The 22800-nt window shown below is 38.5% G+C and overlaps 1 pseudogene; it reads left to right on the top strand.

Moving 5' to 3' along the window:
• The first annotated feature begins 642 nt into the window (after nt 1–642).
• LOC119889589 lies at nt 643–21913 on the top strand (annotated as a pseudogene).
• Nucleotides 21914–22800: the final 887 nt, after the last annotated feature.

Here is a 22800-nt window from a genome sequence, read left to right as displayed (position 1 = left end):
GACACAAGACCGTGGACTTTTGGACTTTTGTCCACGGTCTTGTGTCGCAGTTGCTCATATGGCGGATCTGAGAGACAGAACAGCGAACGTGGTGTATATCGTATTTGTCTTGACAGTAGGTTATTTCAGGTCATTTGCCACCTTATTTTAGTGTTTATATTCACTACTTGAATCTGCTCCTCTCTCTTCTCACCACACTCACACACCTAGCCTGCACATAGACTGTTTTTCAAGTTCAGTCATGATTGAGTGATCATGCAACTTCGACTACTTGTAATAACCCAAGATGGAATAAAATAAATAATAATAATAATAATAGGGCTGACCCCTAATAGTCGAAAATTTGATGCTTCGATGGGCGGAGTCTGATTCGACTGTCAATCTCACAGTCTTCGCAGTGGAACAAGGATCATGCCATTTTGGCGATATGGGGGTGCTCAACGTCTGATTGTAATATTGATTTGTTTTGTTTTTGGCCTAAAGGAACTGAATCCTGTGCTTGCTGCTATAGGTGACCACACATTAGAATCAAGCCTCAGGACTTTTTAAGGTATTTAAACATTTAAACTGATCTTGTTGAACCTGCTTTGTGGACAGAGAGTAGAGTACACTGGCGAGAGGTGGAGACAATATAAAAGAAAGAGCACATCTCCCCCTGCAATGTCAGCTGTTCTCCTCCCTTAGAGTGTGTGTATGCAGGTAATGGAGAACAGGTGGGCACACTGGATTGGTCCTGCAGAGCTGATTGGAGTCTCCTGATTGGTCACCTGGATGACAGCAGCCATCTTAAGACCCACTGAGAGGAACTTCTCTGTCTCTCTCTCTGCCATTTCCAACCTGAGCCTGTGTGTCATGTCTGTTAGTCGTGAGTGGAGAACTGTTGTGATTAGATGAGACTTTGTAAGTGAATCTGTGTAGCTTAGCTTTGTAATTCTGATTGTCGTTGACAACGTGTTTTGTTGGCTTTAGCCATTTTTGTTGTTATATACAGATATTTCTTTGTTGTAGCTTCCTTGTGTCAGCTACTAGCAGTGTGTAGGAGTGAGAATCCCTTTTTGTTTGCACCCTTTTTCTCCTGTTTTTGAGATTAGAAGCCTAGTTTAGAGCTTTCTCTGTTCTTTACTTTATGTTTTTGTTTTAGGAAAGTTTTAGGTTTCTTAAATTATTTTGGGCACTGCTCACCTCCTGAAGCTAAATTGTTTTTCCTGCGTTCTGGCATTGTTTGGGAGTGGGAAGCAACACCTTTATGTTACACCCAGCATACCCCTAGACCTTGGGACGTAACATAAATGACGTAACATCGTACACTGAAGAATAGACAAAATGTAAGTACACAAATTGCGATGCATTACGTTCACAACTGAATTTTACTGTCCCATTTTGTATTAAAAGACCAGTCATTACTATATTGTAGATACAGTGAGATGTAGCCTACTCAATCTGTACAGATCTCTAAAGATCCCTTCCGGGATTTTGTTTTACTTTACACATTTATTAATCCACAATGTCAAACTTGAACCCCTTTTCTTTCTCTTTATGACTAACTTGAAAGGTGAGTTGGAGTAATAGTGGAGAGTAAAAGGAAGATGCAAGCGAATATGCCGTTATCAGTATAAGGCTTATCCGTTGTGAAACAACTAAACTTTGATTAAATTGTTTTTTAATACATTGAAATGGAAATCAGCATTTTTACGAAATGCCTTTCAATGACCTCGCTACAAACCACATTATTTTAGTGACTAAAACTGCCCTTACGCAAGCTTCTCCTTGTTGACACACCTTCTGAAAGTACAAGTTTAGGCGTGTATTTATAGGAAATCCAGTTGTGGCTGCTAGATAGAATAACTGACTTACAAATGTAAAGCACTGATTGATTAAAATATTATTTTTTGATTACCTTCCAGTTGCTGTTTGTCATGGATGATTTCGTTAACAACAAATTAACTGAATGGGATCTCGGGGAGTGGATAGAAACATTTAAAGGTAAAGTATTGCCATGCTTCTTTGTTGGTCACAGGTCTTATACCATTTTGGAATGGCCTAATGCTAAACATCTAGGCATCTCCTAATACAGACATCAAAATGCTGCATTATTCATCTGTAGTACAACGTCACCATGCCACCTGACGTTAAAATCTCGCTGAAGCAAGGAGGTTGCAGGCACCGAGTCCGGCGGCCGCATTTGCCTTTTTTCGTCTGCACTAAGTTGGAACCACATTTTTGCCTGGTCTCGCGGAATATTTCTTTACAAATGCCGCAACATCAGTCATTGATCTCAACTTACAATAAGCTGCGACAGGTAGAATGTGTCCGACTTGACGGCGCTTTTTTGTATACCCAGCCCCTGCAGCTCACATTAGACTATCAAGTTGGCAAAAGCAAGCAGAGAAACAACCTTGATAAACATTCTGGTATTTGCTTGGATCGCTCAGGTAAACGGCTGCTTCAGATCAGCCCAAAACAAAATGCTGCTTTGCTGCAGACAGAGTCAATCACATTTGCCACAGTTGAGATGTGATGCGACCCGAAGAGAAATATTTAGCCTAATGGGACCATTGACTTCGTTTCACAGGATACATGAACACAAGTCTCCTGATTCAAAGGTCCTGGCCGTCCTTTCACCCTAACAATGTTCTAACTGTCTTTTCTGTCTTATTCTGCTGAATATTCATTACAGAACAACGCATTGACAAGAATAATATTTACGGTCTTGATGAGAGAGACATCGTTGACTTGATCCCAATTGTGGGACCAAGGTCAACATTCAAGATGAATCTCAAGTTGTTAAAGGTAAATGTTCACTATAAAGATAATTTACAAGAAAAATCTGTATTTGGTTTCATAAATCTCACCTATGCACTTGCATTTATAATTTAAAGGAGCTTTAATGTCTACAGATAATTAATTTGAACTATTTTCTTGTCCCTAGGAAAAAAACACAAATCAGAAAACGGTTGATTCTTCTGCTCAAGTAAGTTTAAAAACAGCTAATGCAATTAGGCATTAACACTGAACAAAATTATAAATGCAACACTTGTTTTTTGCCCCATTCATAATGAGCTGAACTCAAAGATCTAAGACTTTTTCTATGTACACAAGGCCCATTTCTCATATGTTCACAAATCTGTCAAAAATCTGTGTTCTCCTTTGCTGAGATAATCATCCACCTCACAGGTGTGGCATATCAAGATGCTGATCAGACAGCATGGGTATTGCACAGGTGTGCCTTAGGCTGTCCACAATAAAAGGCCGCTCTCCAAACTGCCAGATGTCATCAAATGTGAGCATTTGCCCACTCGAGTTACTATGAACTACAGTCAGGTCGAGACACAGATGAGGACGACGAGCATGCAGATGAGCTTCCCTGAGACGTTCCTGACAGTTCGTGCAGAAATTCCTTTGTTATGCAAACCGATTGTTGCAGCAGCTGTCCGGGTGGCTGGTCTCAGATCTTGAAGATGCTGGATGTGTAGGGGCTGGGGTGCAGTTATGTGGTCTGCAGTTGTGAGGCCAGCTGGATGTACTGCCAAATTCTCTGAAACCCCTTTGGAGATGGCTTATGGTAGAGAAATGAACACTCAATTCATGGGCAACAGCTCTGGTAGACATTGCTTCACTAACACAGACTGACAGATTTGTGAACAATATTTGAGAGAAAGAAGTGTTTTGTGTACATGGTTGAGTTCAGCTCATTATGAATGGGGGCAAAAACAAGTGTTTCACTTATAATTTTGTTCAGTGTATTACAATAAAGCAGACTTTATTTTTAATGCCTGCTCAAAATTTTGTTATCTACATTGCAAACAGGAGCATAAAGAAGCACCTGATTCTGCTCAGGTAAGGGTCACACTTAATTTCTGTCATGTAATCAGTGAATGTGCCTCTATTCATTATGCAAAAGGATTTAGGACAACATTTGAATAACTGTCTTATTGGATCAGAGTTTTGTTGATGGAGAAAAAGGGGATGCTCAATGTGATGAGGAGTTAGCCTTTTTCTGGACTCAACTAACACTCCCAGGATTTACCAGTGGATAAAGATTTCCCCCTCATTAGGGGGGCTGTTGAATTTAATTTCTTAAACAAATATGGTTTTAAAAGTCAAATTCATGTTGATCCTCAGGTTTGGCCATCCACCAGTGACACAAGTGATAAAGGTGAGACCTACACAGTATCTTTGATTACATGTAGTGGTCGTTGAGGTTTTCAAGGCAGTAATGTTTTGACAAAACTGAGTCCATTTATTTTTGTGAGACAAACATGCAGCAAACTTGCATTTGCTTCTCATTTTCAAAAAAGGAAAGCGAAAGCTGGATCAAGGAGAGTCCAGCAAATGGCCATCACCACCTGGTAAACGACAACGTGACACTATACGTGGATCATGCTTAGGTATTTATAAAAACAATTACAACCTGATGCCATAAATGTACATTAAACTGCAGGGGCCTCATGTATCAAAACTGCATCTGCCAGATATTATATATTATGGGATATCAGGTGACAAAAACAAGTGTCTGTAGGTTGATGGATGCAGATCAACTACCAAAAGGGTGCAGCACAAGCCATGATCTCAAACATTCGCTACAGAATTCATCTGAGAAATTCTCTAGAGGGAATGAATACTCAACATGTCAGTGAAAGGTTTATGTAAAGTCTTTACACACCACTGCAAACCTAATTATGGATCTTATATTGCATTTCTGTCAAGAGAGCCTCAAATATTACACTGAACCTTTAATTTGATCGTGATTCAAATTAATTAAATCAAACATTTACTAAACACAAGTTAGAGTAAAAGGACAGATAAAAGCTGCAAGCAGCATTGGGCGGGCCCTCCCACATGTAGCGCGTCAGGCTGCCGCACTGCATATTCCAGAGCTCCGCCGGTGCGGCTCCGAATTTGCTACGCACTTCGGACACTGCATGAAGGCATTATACGTCACTTCCTGTGTCCCCTTTGTTTCGTTACATAGCACTTGGCGGTATGAATATAAATGACTATTGGGGTGGGACAGTTATCAAGCACGTAAAGTTTTGTTCAGATGTGACCATGTACACTGAAGTTACAACAACTTGTGTCATGGCAAAGAGTTGATCTTTGACACCACGGACACGCCCGTTGATAACTCACAGATGGCACAACTTTTCATCAATGCCTTTAGAAGGCACAGCAGAATTTTGAAGTCATCCTAATAAATCCCTAGTAGGATTTCATTAAAGTACAGAGCATGTAAATCATCCAAAAATGGCCATAAAAGTCAAAATGGCTGACTTCATGTTGAGTTTAGGCTATGGGTTCTTGAGGCTTTTTTGTGCATCTTGATATGATTCATGTCCCCAGAAAGTTTCGTGCATGTAGGTTGAATGTGGACAAGGGGCAAATTTTTTCCAATTTTCTAGGTGGCGCTAGCGAGTCATCTTGCCACACCCATGCTCAAAACCCAGTAAATATGAAATTTTTCACCACTTCTGACATGTGTGCAAAGTTTGAGTTTTCAAGTATGTTTAGGCCCCCAAAATTGAGCTTACTTTGCAGAAAGGGGGGGGATCCTTACAGTTTCAATAGGGACCTTGCACGGTTCGTGCTCAGGCTATTGGGTCAGATGTACAACCAGGCTGGGCCAGTTAAAACTGGCCCCCACCTTCACCAACTTAAACTTTGACAAGAAATACTCAATTAGCTTTCTATTAGTCAAATTTGCAATCAAACTTCTCTGGAGACAGTCAAGAGTCAGTGCAAAAGGTTTATTCCAAGACAGGACACATAAACCTGTACAACATCCCAGCAGGTCGGAGGATGAAGTGTGTATAATAAACAAAACTTTTTTAAAAGAATTATTTGATACAGATCTCTTTTTTTAATCAATTGCCTCTCACGCTCTCCCCCTCCCTCCTGGGCTGGTTTGCCCCCTCCTTTCCTCATGAACTTCTTTTCCACCAATTAACACTGTTCCCCAGCTGTCATTTATTACTGTATTGACTTTCTACATCTTTATACTAGATAAGAAAATCATTTACATTTCAACTTCAGTCTCAGTTTTTTTTTTTAAAGGTTATGCATGCTTAATTTGACACACTTGGGTTTTTTTAAACAAATAACAAAGTTGCAGTTTTCATTAATGCTTGGTTTCTTACAGCATTCTTGTTATGCTGGCTGCTTTCTGCATGTCTGTCATGTTTTTACCAAGCATCTAGTTTGTTTTTTGCAAAGCAAGAATTCCAGCAAATTCACTCAAAGCTCACACTGGCTATAATCACCATAGGTTGGAAGTTGACAATCAAACCCCCTTAATCAGTAATTAAGCATGTAGTCTTAATATTAGCAGATTAACACATAAGCAGTTCCTCATGTAATCACAACCGTAGACCAAAGCATACACTGTCAGTGTCGGCAGATCTTGCACACCTGCAGCCTCTCCTATGGTCATAATCTACAGTAGATGACAGTTGGACAAGGCAAACCACCCGCAGCCACTTCCTGTAGTCATTCCTCCCACTCAAGAATCTAACCCCAGTGAGCTTGACTCTGTGTTCATGACTACAGTTCACTACTTATAAGTAAAAACCGAAGGACATCTAGGTAGAAAGATGATTAAGAATGATAACTTATTGATACTGATTAAAGATAATAAAACTGATTAAAATGATTATTATTGATTAAGGATAATCACTGACTGTTTCTTGACTAATGTCTAACTTTTTGTCTGCATTGCTCCCCCTCTGTGTCCTAGGCATGCCCTTTGCTGATCAGGCTATTTTAACCAAAACCCTGACTTTGTGGAATAAGCTGGTGTCTCTTGTGCTGTGTGCTATAGACAGGACATTCTTACTGTATTGATGTATGTTTAGTAACTCAATTTTCACTAATTCTGCTTCTACATTTTCCTCTGCTGGTGTTTTTGATGATGCCTTGCTGTGCTCATTGTGCTCCCAGAGCACACATGCCTGCTTACACGCATGTGTTACTGGTACTGCCTCCGGGCAGCTAGACATCGAGGAACACACTCACTCAGAGCTATAGGGTTTCAGCATTGTGACCTTAACACTATACAATAACTCTTTAAATGATAAGAGCTATAGCGTTTTAACACTGTGATCCTAACTTTACACTCTGAAATAATACTGTAAACAATGACAATGTAGACCACCTTTGCTCTAGTTAAATAATGCTAACAATTTAGGCTATAATGCTCTAAAATAATTCTCAACAAGGCCCTAAAAATCTCTCCAGTTTCAATAGGCAAGTTAGCACATGCAGTGTCTTGGTCTCTCACTGCATTAACTACTTCCCTCTGTTAAATTAGGTAGCTTGTGCACCTAAGTGGCAACTGGCAAGCACCTGAACCTATAGTGCCATGAAACGTAAGCTGTTGCTCAATACAGAGTTCGCCAAGTTCAGACTTCTGTACTTGGAAGTTCAGACTTGGCATGCAGCCTATCATTCAGCAATTGGAACAGCAGTGGACTTGATGACGGCAGGTCCCGTTAGCGGGCGGGACCTCACGTCTCCGAAAATGTCGCAGCAGATTTTTCTAATCTGCTCTCTTGAGAAATGGACTACACATTTGGAGTTTAAACAGCAAGACGAGGGTGTGATTCTGTATTTAAATAAGTTAACGCCACTTGGGGAATTTCACCCAGGAAATGATATTAAGAGGTAGGTCACATAGGTTCACCTGAAATGAGGCCAGGGCAGAGAGTGTTTCACATTTAAACAAATTATTTTATTAACTAACAAAATAGAATCATTAAAGACAACCAAAAGAAAAAATACCAATTAAGAAGGCATGCCATTACTGAAATAGAAGTATGGGCCTAATCATTTAAAATACAACATACTATTTGAAATGCACCGTGGCAAAAAGGATAAATCAAACACACCAAATGAACCAAACGTGCAAATCAATTAATTCAAACCAACCGAAATGAAAACGGAATATTTGGCGGGGGGGACACACACATCCAAACCAAAATGCCAACTCAATAAGCTAAATATACTATTACTAGACCCAAACGACAAAAAAATACTAAAACCGGCAAGCCCGCTTAGAGCCAAGACAGAGCCGGAACTGGGCCGACCAGGCAGAGGGCAATCCCACAGGGGGAGAGGGAGAGACCCAAAGCCGAGACACGAGGCAGACTGACCAAGCCGCTGTTCAAACCCCTGCCGAGGCAGCAGTTCACCCCACGGTTCCACAGAGCGCACACATAATCAGGCAAGAGCGAGACAGCCAGCACGGCAAACTGTTCGCTCACACGGACCGGGAGCAATGCACATACAGAACGCGGACCAGGCGACTCCACAGGTTTAGGGCCGTTAACCACCAGCTAAACTGTTGCGCTACAGGCCGTGACGGCACTCGCAACAGCACACCACAACGCCGGACCACTGTCGCCAACAGTCGAGACGCCCAACCCAGGTGTGAGAGCGACACAGGTGCATCATCACCTGTACTAGGCAGAGGCATCCGGGTGTCAGGGCACCAATGCAGTCCCTTATAGTGGCGGGAGGGAGAAAAACCCTCAACCTGCCACACATGGTAATTTATGGGAGGGGCAAGCGGGGTTCTGTGGCAAAGTCATGTGGTTCACATTGATTGTGCAGCTTTCATACTAAGAAAAAAAAAAAGGGTATTTTTACATGCCAGTCTTATGCATGAAGCCCCGGATGTCCACAGCAACAACATACATATGCTTCTGGTAGTAACTTGATGTTTTAAACTAGACAACCTGTGGTAGTGTAAACCTGATGATACACTGAGGCATCCAAAATTGACTTGTCAGAGGAAGTGCCTCATTGTGCATTGTTGTTTACTGGATATGCTGGTTCATGGTTCCTGCTGAACAGTTCTTTACTTTTACAGAAGAAGACATGCTCTGTGTTGTGAAAGAAATCTTGAGATGTGTCCAAATGAGACTATGTAACCAAGAGAACAACAAGCTCAATAAGTCTCTGAAGTAAGTGATAAGTTTTTCATATTCAATATTATACCATATTCCATAATATGTAGCCTACCAGAACAGGTCTACATGGTTTAATTTTCAAAAATACCATATTTTGTCATTACTGTACATTGGTACTGGTTGGTACGATAAAAAAAATCCAAAAATAAACAAGTAAACAACGTGGGGCAGGCAAAATGCTGCTGCTGAAACACTTGTTAGACTTTTCCAGTGTGTGCTGACGTCAGGCTGAGGATGGATCATAACGCGTCCGTCGTAATGCATCTCATTTCTACAAGAATCGGAATCTCTGTTTCGCTAATACATGCCACCTCCTCTGCCTGGCAGTGGCCTTGGCTCTCCTTTACTCCTTCAGGTGCCTGTGCTTGCATTATGTTGGGTACTGCAACTGATGTTGAAGCTACTGCAGCCCCAGTAGCAAACATATTGGTTATTTTCATGGATTTGGCGGCAGAAGTCTGAAGACTCTCATGCAAGAAGCAGAGGGGGAAGGGTAGGGGTGGGGGCTAGTAAGGCTGTGATTGGGCCAGCAATTGTCAGTATAAAAAATTACCCAAATGGGCAGCTGTCAATGCTTTATGTGTCGGTCGTTGGCCCATTTTTTAAAAAAACGTTATATAAATAAATAATTCACTTTAAACTGGCCCAAAAGGTTCATCGGCCCACCAGGCATTTGCCCGGTATGCCAAATTACCAGTCCACCCCTGGAAGTAGAGTAGGGTGGGTCCTGAAAAGCCGGTAAACACGGCTTCAGTTCATAGATTGGACTTTCAGAGTGGTGAGTTATTCATTTGTAACATCTTTCATCCCTAAAGTTTTAACTGTGCGCTGTCTCTTCATCACGGTGACAACTTTGTCCATTGACTGCCTGGAGGGTAGCCAATGTTTGGAAGGGAGAGGAGAGGCAGCAGGTTGACATCTTGTTAATGTGTGTGTAGCGGGGCGCAGAATGACGTCAAAATGCTCAATCTGGTGCTACATATTTAATGAAGATTTTCTGCAAAATGCAAGAATATCACTTTAGGTTGACAATCGCTACACAGTGTTTCCGTTTACCTCTTGTACACAGAATGTTTTTATCTGACTTGTTGACAATGACAAAATATTCAAAATGCACAAAATAAAACATTACACCTCCCCTTAAACTCTTCTGATGGTAATGTGTCATTAATTTCCAGTCTTTGGTCAGCATAACACCAAAATATATATTATTGCAATATTACACAAAACACATTTTAACTTATGAAAAACACCAGTGATAGCTACACAGGATTTTCTGTTTACCTCTTGTACACAGAAAATGTCATTATCTGAAATACACACGCCAGACTTCCCTGCTGCACATTTTCTGCTCCTCACGTAACGACACTGACACCTACTGGCCGTTAACTCATACTATTGCCTAACCAGGACACTGGCAATGAATAACACAGTACTGGAATTCCTGACTACAATTAACATTATCTTCACATGAATGCTTATGAAACGTAAGAAAACATGAAACACTTGCATACTAAATCACAGAAATTATCCTGTTTCATGCTCTTCGCATGGGTCATCTTGCCACATGTGCCCTGCAGCTCCGTGTGTTTTTCCACCGGTGTTTGTGAGGGCGTGTCTGATAAGCTGCTAGGCAAGCATTATGACTGTGTTTTTTTTGTGATGTCACAAGGAAGCGTAAGAAAAGGCTGGACTACAATCAAGCTGTTTTCAGGCAGTTTGTTTTCTGTGGGAGACGGGAACTCACTTTGGGCTGGACTTTGGGCTTTTTCACTTTGCAAACCTATTACAGGCACAAAAAAGATATATAACTCATTATAGGTGAGGGAAAAGCCAAAAAGTATAAAATGGCCTTTTAAGATTAAATCCCCGGCTGTGTCAAAGTGTATAAAAACTGAACTCATTGTGAGATCATTGCGAGGACTGACCACCTTTGCAAACAAATGTAATTTTGTTTTTAATTCAAATAATTAAATTAATATTGTCAGGGGTGGGCAGATAAAGCACAGTACATGAATTTATTATACATAAATGAGCTTACATATAGGTAAAGGCAACAACACGTAGCAAGCAAGTAGGCAGGCAGATATGTGTAAAGCAAAAAGTAAATCCAACAAGTAGCTTGGAAAATTGCAAACATGTCAGCAAACTGGATGAGGATATTTTATTTATCACATTTGATTCATGCATATGTAAGCAAAGCTGCACATGTGGACGATGACTGACATTTAGTTGCATTTCTTCTTGGGTGAAACCTGTATTTAAACCTGAATTAACAGATTTTTTGGTTGTTTGGGGCCAGTGTAAACAAACTGCAAACACATTTACTTATAAGTTGCTATGCAAATGTGTTCACATCCTTTTAGTTTTTGGTCTCAACAACCTTCTAAGGGAAACCTCATTATCGCTTTAGCTGTGAAATGACGTGGTTCACCAGGTAATTGCTAAGTTTGTTTGTCATTTTGTGGTGGGCAGGTACAGCAATGATTTATCAGAGCTTTTTCACTGAAATCAGTTGCCTGCTGCATCCGAAAAATGACTCAGTCGTGAGTTGACTAAAAAAAAAGTCTGTGGGCAGAAAAATATGAGGTGCCCCTAGGGACATTATTCAGAATTACCATGCATATACATGTACTTTTCCTCTCACATACACATATGAAACCAAACCCATTCACATACTATACTGAAACGCTCTCACACACTCAAGTGAAATATGTTGTATAAAAGCATTTCAGTACGTTGCATGAGAGGATTTCAGTTGAACAGGAAGGCATTTCAGTTGAACAGGAAGTTGTTTAAATAAAAGCACACATCTCACAATACAAGCGAACAACTGTTGATCGTACAACAGCATTATGTTTATTGCTTCTGACAAGCATCGGCGCAAAGTTTGATTTCTTCCAAAGTATATGCTCAATTTCAAACTAATCAGATGGGTCGGCTTTAGCCCACTGCTAGTTATCAAATGCCAGCACACCAGCTCTGGGAGGCGCCATAGAGAGGCGCACTCTGACCAGACAGACTCCAGGCAGAGCTAGAGAAGGAGAAATTCTTTAAGAGACAAATGTGACATTCACTAAGAAGTTACATAAAATAAGAATTATCTGTACACTGAATAGTTTTGAAGCTCTATAGATGGTGTCATTTCTTGTGACCTTTTGAGTAGGTCTTGTGGATATTACATGTTTATTGGCTTACTGTATAGTGTGTAGTGAGGCAAAAGGGTGAAAAAAATTAACTGATACAAAGCACATATTTGCTACAAGTGCATTCGATCAGCTGATTGTTTATTTTTGCTCTGTGGGCTACTTGCCTGAGAATACCTCAGAGTTTGCAACATTGCAATTAATGATACATCTAGTGGGGTTCATTATTTCTCACTCAGCAGGTCATTCTTTGTTTAAGCACTTTACCCAGTTTTGTTTGGATTTGTGCTCATTGTCTTTGAACTAGACTTGCTGTACATGAGAGCAGCAAACAAGGCACTCTTCAATACCTTGTTGAGTGTAAGGCTCCTATGTTATCTTCAAGTATAAGGTACAATGTTAAAAAACTGCTTAACTATTAACAGTATTTTCACTTTTCAACTTATACTAGACTGCTCTCCCTTAGCAAAAGAGTTAAGCTTTAATATTCGATTGTGATGGTTCTTTCAATTGACAATCAGAATGTCAGTAGTAAAGACAAAATAAGTCTAAAGTATAAATATATTTAGAATTTATTGCAATGGAAACCATAAACCATTTTTTTAATGGACATAAAACACAGATGTTTAAAACCACAGTGGACAATGAGGAGATCCATTGCTGCTCTTCCTAGCAGGGAGTGGGAATAGAAGTAGAGAAGGCCTTTTAATGCCTTAATAGGCCAAAAAGTGGAAATAATAACTATGGCTACCATTATGCAAGCAAGATAGCTCATGTTACCATATTTAACTTAACATTAGCTTACCATTGACTTATTAAAAGAAACACTATAATCAAGTGACATCCAAATTATTGACTCATAACTAAAGTTATGTGAAAATCTGAATTCAGGTTTAATTGATTTGCTTCAAATAGTTTGTTAGACATTTAACAGTTAGAACTTAGTTTAAAGCTGATTCACGTTTAGACAATTGTGGTGTTGCAAACCACAATTACAGTAAACACTTAAAATCATTAAGGCATTTTAAATCTTATGTATAATATCAATAACATATAAATCATTATTTAAAGTTTTGGTGTATAACTTTAATGTTAACTTACCTGAAATGCAAGCTGGGATCAACCATAGAAATTCACTTGTATGTGTGTCAGGTTTTCATTTGTGTGTGTGTGTGGCAACGTTTCAGTTGTGTATGTAAAAGCATTTCACTTGTATTTGTGTGAGCGTTTCAGTTGTGTATGTAAAAGCATTTCACGTGTGTGTGTGAGAGTGTTTCAGTAGTATTTGTAAAAGCATTTCACTTGTATGTACGTGAGCATTTCAGTTGTGTGTGTGAGCGTTTCAGTTGTGTGTGTGTGAGAGCGTTTCAGGTGTGTGTGTGTGTGAGCGTTTCAGTTGTGTGTGTGTGTGTGTGAGCATTTCAGGTGTGTGTGTGTGTGTGAGCGTTTCAGGTGTGTGTGTGTGTGTGTGTGAGCGTTTCAGTTGTGTGTGTGTTTGTGAGCATTTCAGTTGTGTGTGTGTGTGTGTGAGCGTTTCAGTTGTGTGTGTGTGTGTGTGTGCGTTTCAGTTGTGTGTGTGTGTGTGTGAGCGTTTCAGGTGTGTGTGAGTGAGCGTTTCAGGAGTGTGTGTGTGTGTGTGTGTGTGTGTGTGTGTGTGTGTGTGTGTGAGAGAGAGGAAAAGAATATACATGTATATGGATGGTAATTCTGTGTGGGACACCTCATAGTTTTCATCTATGACCCCTGTCACATTCACAAAATCGTCATTTGTACCATTGTTAATATTAAAAGTGAGTTGCTTTAATTTATGCTTGAGTAGGCTCTTCAGTGATAAATGCCTTTTTCAGTGTTTGTTTATTTTCCAAATTAATCAATGTACTCATTTAAACTCTTGCATTACAGAGATAAAATCAGTGTTTTGGAGACAGAGAAGAGGGAGCTGGTCGGTGTCTTTGGTAAAACTGGGGCTGGAAAGAGCTATTTGATAAATGCCATCATCGGGGAGAAGAATCTCTTGCCCTCTGGAGAATTCAGGGCATGTACCACAGTCGTGATTAAAGTGGAGGCTAACATGCAGAGCTCAAAGTATGAGGCAGAAATTGAGTTCATTACAAAAGAGGTAAAGTGAGCTGAATATGTTTGTTACTTAGTTTGTAGTTGATAGTTACATTACATGCCATTTAATTAAACTGAGTTAAACAATTTTTATTTTATTTTGCAGCAGTGGAAACAGGAGTTGGAGTTTTTCCTTGGGGAAAAAGCACATCAGGACAACGATGATTATCGTGACTTTATTGAAAAGGTGTCAGCAGTGTATGGAGAAGAATGGAAAGACAAATCCCCTGAAAACCTCATGGATGACAAATATTTTGAAAAAATTTCAGAATTTCTTATTTCCAAAAAGAAGATTTTAACATTTGAATCGGTAAGAAGGAGAGAACACTTAAAAGTATACTCATCAAATTTACGCTTCATATGAAAAGAGAACATTACTAGTAACTAAATAACATTATATAATTACTTAGACAAAATCCCATCAGGTTCCATCATTGTGCCCAAACAGGTCTCATAAAGGTTGCACATGGCATTGGCAAACCGACACTGAGCTGTCTGGTGCTGCCCTAAACAAGTTAAGGCCCTTTATATTTCGGACAACATCCGTTTACACACTGACAATACTCAAATCTACATTTCTCTTTCACCAGTGACTGTGGTCCGATTGACTCACTGTCAGTCGGACTTTTGTTTGCATTCACTCACTGTGAATGCAAACAAAAAAATAAGCTCTTGAAGAAATGTAGTACTCGGGGGAACTCCCCAAGTGGGCAACTCAGGTAGTCCCCAGAACAGTTTGGTCTGAAAACCCCTAAAGTTGCAGTAACCGTCCAGATAATCCTGTGCACTGTGAAAATCTGTTTAATCATGGTCAAATAAAAAAAAATTTTGATTTAAATTTTAAACCTAATTGTTCACCATCGCTAAGAAATGAACATTTGTCTCCAGTCCAGGTTTACAATTAATCTAATTTTAACTTTTTGCCTTGCTAAAGGTTGCTGTTACTTTTAGGATTTTATAATTGCTCTTATTGTATCTTTCTTTCTTTACTTTGTTCTAATTATTTCATGCAAGTTGTAAAGCACTTTTAATGTCAAAATAAAAAAAATCACATTTATTTTATTATTACAGGCTGAAGAGCTATCTGAAAACCTTGTCAATTTCACAAGAAGCGACTCAAAAGACAGAGAAGGTGAAGAAGTAAAGAGGTGGTATTGGCCACTAGTGAAGTGTGTCACTGTCAAGGTGCCCGGGAAAGATATTCTCCGGAATGTCACACTTGTGGATCTTCCTGGAAATGGGGACCGTAACAAGAGCAGAGATAAAATGTGGACAGAGGTAATTTATTCACATGAAATGTTGTTTATTGTCTACATGTGTTAGCTGGAGACTGTAGCATTATCTTATTACAAAGCACTGATAAAGAATATTCATAATTAACTTGTGATTATGCCCATTCAGGTTGTTGGAAGTTGTTCTACTGTGTGGATTGTGGCTGACATTAGTCGAGCAGCATCAGAGACAGAAGCCTGGAACATCCTGAAAGACACCAGTAGCAAAATGGGAAATGGTGGCCAATGTCAAGAAATTCACTTTATCTGCACTAAGTCAGATCTTATTGAAGATTCGGATAGTCCGTAAGTGCTTAAAATACAAATTAGACACTCCTGACATGGCGTCCAAGAGCTTAACAGGAATAAACACAACTAAATATACATATAATGTCATAACAGCACATGTAGTTTTGGTAAATACTTTATTCTTAGTTAAAGGGCAGGGGTCTCACACTCTGGGTCCGCCTAAAACAAAATTGAGAAAACTGCAATCCCACAACCTCTCCCAATTTCTGCCTCCCACGCTATGTGGGTCGAGCCTCTGTAATATCAAAATATATTTATAGCGCAACATAAATTTTATTTATTTGTGTCAATCCTTTTATTTTTCATCTCATTTGTGTTTGGTTTGATGTGGGTTAAAACTTAAGCTCTGTTTTTTCAGCCTGTATTTGTTTACATTTCGACAAACTACTTAAATGTAGTGTGCAGAATTAGCTATTTGCAGCTCTTGTTAGGGATGCACAGATTACTGGATTATTTTGATACTTAAGAAAACTTCACAGTAAAGTTCTGCACTTATGAAGAGCATCCTTTCTGATAAGGTTTACAGAGGTTTATTGGAGATGGACATCAGAGATAATGATATTCTCTGAAAGTGTATGTCACTTGGAACCAAAAAATATGTGCATTACCATATGTTCAGATTTGACAAAGAGAGTGTAATATTTTTTGATGCATAGGGTCCATGAGTTGCGTGTCACAGGCATTGCTGCAGCCATGTTTAGGACTGGCTTATCCAAACACAGCCAACGAAGGTTCCATAGAAAGGCTAAGGGAAGTGGCTGTTTGCCACTAAACGAGGTTGGGCAGTTCATCAGACATACATTTACCAAAACAACCATCCTTTAGTCTCTTCTCTTGAAGTGAATGAGGTAAAAAAATAAATAAAGAAAGATACCACACTAGAAAACTTGTCAGGCTTTCCTGGCTTAGTTAAACATAAAAAATTATATTTTGCTTTGGGTAAGAAATCAGAGTCAACATTTATGATTTCATGTTTCAGTGCTCAAAATACTGTATGTTGTGAGCCTTGATAAAAATCTTTTCTTATAGTTCAGCTGCTGGTGATCGTGCTCTCAAATTTAAAAAAGTCAAGGAAGAAGTGAGAAAACAATTCAACAATCAAAGCAAGGTTAAGGTGAGTTTTATAGACTAATAAAAAATCTGACACGAAAATTGTTTACAACTGCAAGCCTGCCTTAAAATCAAATTTCAATCACATATTTTTCAGAATCATTTCAGTGATGACTGTTTCAAAGTGTTCACAGTGAGCTCCAAAGAGTTTCTTAAACAAAACCATCCAAACCCAGATGACAATGGTAGGGGAAGTTTCTTTTGACAACTTTAATTCAAGTAAGAATGAATTGTGTGATTGCATATTCCACCCACTACTCTGGCACATATGACATGCATTGAGGTCATCACAAGGTGATATAAAATATATATTATAATAATTAAGTTTACGTTTTCGCAATTATTTTTATAAAATAACTTTGCTTAGAATCTCTTGTTTGCATCTGGTCTGCTGCTATGTTTTGGCTAATAACACACGAACCATTAATAGAAGAAGCATTATTGCAGAGTGGGTTTCTGGGATGAGGCCAATTTGAATGATATAGGCCACTTCTACTGTACAGCATTATGCACTCATATTCTTCCACGGTTTTGAAGCATGACATCAATAGCTACCTTATGGCCATTAATCAAACACCTTCATATATCTTGAATGTAATTCAAGTACTACCTATTTTGGGTTAATCTTCAAGTGTGGGTCTCCAGCTCTTCTCACTGGAACTCTTTCAGAAGCTGGGCCGACAAACAGCAGCAGCAGATGCAGCAATCACACATGTTTTCTTAAAGGAAATGCAAATATTCTAGTTGGACTACATTTAAATTAAAGCATGTAAATAGGAAAGATGCTAATAGATTTTTGTTTTACAGAAATCCCCAAACTTAAGGAATTTCTGCAAAATCTCAATGACTCTTACTCAGAGACATTAAAGTATGTGTCTGGAGCTCATGGGATTCTCTGTCTGATTCAAGGGGCTAAATCTATAGAAGTGGTAAGATCAAGTAATAAAACATAAGTAACTGGCTTTAAGTGTCATAATTATCATTAATATTGACAGAAAATAATATAAGAAATTTTATATCCATCAATGTAGTCGATTTTCAGAATTTTTATTTCTTCAGAGATAACCGTAACCATAGTAATTAAAGGTCCAGTGTGTAGTATTTAGGAGGATCTTGTGACAGAATGCAATATACATAACTATGTTTTCAGTTATGTATAAAGACCTTACATTATGAAGCATTATGTTTTTATTACCTTAGAATGGGTCATTCGCGGGTCTCCTTAGATGGAAGTAGCCATGTTGTGCCGCCATCAGACAAACTGTTTTACGTAGTGTGTTTCATGACTATGTTAAATATGTACGAGGAAGAAGAAGAAGTAAAAATAGTAGTAATAGTAGTCGTCTGGTTTATTAGAAGAGAAGTGAAATATGGACAAATGCAGGACCACATGTATTATTTACAGTGATGGGAGTAACGTGTTACAAAAGTAGCGCAATTACAGTGTATGCAATGTATTGCTGTAATGCAGTAATATAACGCATTACTAAAGAAAAGGTAATATTTTACCCCTTACAATGTCAGTAACGTGCATTACAATGCATTTTAACCCAAAAGTGGTGTTTTTAATAATTCACCAACACCGAGAAAGTTATTTCCTGTTGCGGGAATCCGATGGTCGAGATTGCAAACTACAGGGGAGATTGGCTCCTCTTAAGAAGATGGTAACTCCCTTGATGGATCACGCGTAAATAGATTTCTATAGGCTGTGTGTTTGTGCTTAAACAAATTACTTTCGTGATTAGCAAGGCTGGGAGATCAGGTGATTTAAATAATCAATGACGTAATGATGCTGTACCTCATGTGTAAATGCACACAGGGTCTTTTTTAATAGGGAGACAATTCATCCAATTACTAACTAGTAACTAGTAATCTATTATGTATTACATTTTAGAAGTAACTTGCCCAACACTGATTATTTAGCACAAGACCCGACAGAGTGTGTCGGCCACCATAGCAAGGGAGGGATGAGCCGAACATAAAACATAAATACTGTCAGACAGCAGTATCATATATCATTGCTTTAAATAATAAATGTGTTGTGTTTGATTTCAGGCTGACAAACAAACAAAAGTGCGCACAAACCTTGAAGAGAACATGAGACATGAACTTGATAAAGTCAGAGAAGCCATGGACGAGGCTCATAAGGCTTTTGAAAAATGCCTGAGTGTGGGGGTTGAAAAATCAAAAATTTTCATGTGACCAAATCTTGCACTCTGTCTTAAATCCTGTAGGTATTTGAATTATAATTTCATCAAATCACCTGATTTTGCACTTCATATGAAAATGTCTTTAAATGTAGTGTTTTGTTTTAGGAAGACGTATCCGGTAGCGCTTTTCACAGGTCATTGAAGTGTGTAGCTCAGAAAGGTGGCATCCACAAACCAAGAGATATGGAACAAATAGACATCAATGCGGACTTAGCTTCATGCCTGACCGACAGCATTGATGAGGAATTTAAGAAGATCTTCCCGTAAGAAATGACTTAAAGAGGACAAAAATCCCTTTGTTGCTAGCTTTTATGAAATATTTCAACTTGTTAACATGTTTCAGAAATGAAGGGACATGTGGACCATTCAACGGGGTCATCAACAAGATTTCACTTGACACAAAGACACTGACTCAAAAGCACAAAGAATTCAAACTGCAACTGATATTTCTCTCGACAGAGGTAAAAGATGAGATAAATATCCAGAGCAACTCAAGAGCAAATCAACCCAAACATCTGTATCATACCAGTATATGTTGTTGGCAAGGCAGATAAAAACTTTATACACCACAGGTCCTGCTCTGAAAATCTGTTTAAATATTTCACTGCTTTTTAGGTAAAATTTAAAAACTGAAAAAAAAAATTACCTTAATTTTATTTAAAATATGTCGATCTATACTTTATTTTATCCAAGGAGGAAAATATTAAGACAAAACTCAACAAGATCATACTGAACGGGAAAAAAGAAATCTACAGAAGTTTAACAACCACAATCCAGACGACTATGCAAGAATGCTATACAAGTAAGATACAAGATTATGACATCTACAACCTGAAACAATAATAATACACATTAACATTTATCATGATTGTCCAGAAAAATGTAGTTGATAACATTTTTTTCTGTTTTATTGTAGAAGCAGCAGCATTTACAGGAAAGGGGACGCTGAATAACATGAAGGACACTATGATGGATCACTTAAATGTTTCAAAGAACACCATGTTTGAGCAGGCTAAAAATGTTATGTTGGACAGTCTGAGAGTCTTGGAGGTTTGTCATATTTTATAATACTTAATAAGATGATGATCTTGTAATGATGAAGTAAAACATGTTGTGATATACATCATCATCTTTATCTACCATTCTAAATTATCATTTACATAAAGGCCTTTTCCACACAAGTGGAAAATACATTATGTTGAAAGCTCCTTCTGCTACAAAACACAGCAGGCACTGTAACAAATATGCAGATATTGTTATTAATCTAATACAGAAGCATACTAAAGTTCATGTAGCTATTAACCCTTTTGTCCAGTCTGAGGAGCCCTCTGAACACGTATTTAAACAGTTTAGTCATGTACAATTCAGTTAATCTTGTGCACAATCTTTATCTCTGAGTGAGAATTGATAAAGATTTTGATGCTGAATTAGGAGGACATCCTGCAGACACTGGAGGAAACAATGCAGGAATCAATCGACCTGTCACTCAAGACAGATGCTGTCTCAATCCCAGGTAAAGGGAACGTATCAAAATCAAATATGATAACTAAGAAATACTGTAAATATTTGATTTAAATTACTAAATCAATGTATGTTTTTTTTTAGTTTCTTTAGATGTTACAGAGGAGCTTGCATTGGTGAAGAAATACTACAATGAACTGAGAGGAAGCCCAGATGGACAAACACTAAAGTAAACTAATTTGGTAAAACTTTGTCAAAATGTTACATAAGTGCCCTGATTATGAGCTGTTCTGAAAAATGCTAACAATACTTTTAATTACACTAGTGCTGATCCACCTGGTCCAGCAGCTGCACCGTGACACGTGCAGGTACGTTTTAGTGAAACTGATGATCCAAACCAAACATTCAAACAGATGATAGATGATATAACAGGCCTACTGTTTGTCATTACTGTTCACAACCTCACTGTTTATCTCTCTGGTGAATTTTGAAGGTTTGCTCAGTGGAGAGAAACAGCAGAAGTCTGATTATCCACTGAAGGTCTCAGCAAGGATGCTGATTGAGGCGTGAGGCCTCTGGATTTGGTGTCAAGCATTTTTATCAAGATGTTATCTTTGTTCTCTTTGAGTTTTGTTTTGATGTGTGCTTTGAGTTTGCTTGTTGTGAATTACATGCAGACAGATTTTAGATTACCTTTTTTTGCTAGAACGTTTTTGCCTTTAATTGATTGTAAATAGACAGAAAATGTTTGGAGAGAGAGATATGGGGGGGGATAACGTGCAGGAAAGATCCCCAGCCTGATTTAACCAAGGACGCTGTTTTCATTATTACGGGTCGTAGCCACTAGGCCACTGTGACATCCCAGAGACTTTTTGTTTTTATTAATAATTTTATTAATGTTTTCTTCTTCTAGAATATTTTTAATGTTTTTCATCTATGTTTTTATTATATTACTTTAATTAGGGTTGATTGGGAGGGGTGTGCTGCAATTTCCGGGCTTTTATGGGTGTTCACATTAAACCTCAAACCTTGATTACAGTGTAGTGTAGGTGGATTTGACTTTAGGCTTTTCCAAGAATAATCTTGAATGCTTTTTTTCTTTTTACTATTAATGACAAAACTGTTGCTTACCTCAAAATTCTGGTTTGTGTGTGTTTATATAAAGGAAATAAAGAGAATTAGATGATAGTAACCAGTGGCTTCATCATGGGAAAAAACAAAAAACGTTCGAACATTCATTTGTTCGTTTTGTTTTGATCTGCATTAATTCTAAATGCATACATGTAAACTGTCCAATACACCTAAATAAAGTTTGGTTTTGAGTGAAAGTGTAGTTTGGCTTCTTTATCATTTGTATTGTAAAATTACCTTAAAGCTTCTCTAGGTTCAAGATAAACAAATGATTTTCCAACTAGGTTTTCACTTAAAAGGCATGTTAGAAGGCTTATTCACACAGTAGCCTGATGTTCATTAAACAGAAAGTGTCAATGTGTAAAAGCTGTGTAATTCTGCACGCTTGCCCCTTTGTACACATTTTGTGGCCAGATCTGGATTTAGCTTATGCTGCATTTTGTAATCACCATTATTTCTTCTTCCCACTCATCGGCCTGGGCTTAGAAGGGGATCCCTCAATGTCTTTTCATGTTTATTTTTCTAAAACATTCACTTGTCTTCAAAGGGGCAGGAGTTTGAGCAGTTAATTAACTTTTATACTGTGAAAAGCTGCATAAATGAATTTCAAGCTTTGTCTCACTAACTTAAAAATGTGTGGGCAGACAAATGTGCGATTGTTTTGTTGGTGGGTAGCACAACTTGAGCAAGAGACAAAAACTTATCTACACTGTCTTACTTCTTTAGCTAGTTACAATACTGAGACTCTTTGTGTGTGCCATTCATCAATTGACCCAAATGTTGTGGTCCTGTGATTAGATAATTGAGACAGCATTGTATAAAATACTCTGAAATTTCTGCGTATCTGCAGCCTTAAGACTCCTGTTTTGTGGTTGCGGAAATGTGTAGCAAGTGTGTTGGAGAGAGCCTTCTAACATGCCTTTTAAGTGATTCCATTCTTGTTCATCTGATGACGGTTGTGTAGACCTAAACACCATAAATGATTTCTCCACCTGTAAGCGAGATTATTGGTTGGCTGATCATGGCTGATGCTGTTAGTTTCTAAACCTCTGACATACTGGTTAACTATATTAGTTCAGCTGAC

This window comes from Micropterus salmoides, unplaced genomic scaffold, assembly GCF_014851395.1.
Source record: "Micropterus salmoides isolate LMB-PRFRI ecotype aquatic unplaced genomic scaffold, ASM1485139v1 Ms_hic_scaffold_10, whole genome shotgun sequence".
NCBI classification, from domain to species: Eukaryota; Metazoa; Chordata; class Actinopteri; order Centrarchiformes; family Centrarchidae; genus Micropterus; species Micropterus salmoides.
This window is presented reverse-complemented; position numbering and strand designations above follow the sequence as displayed.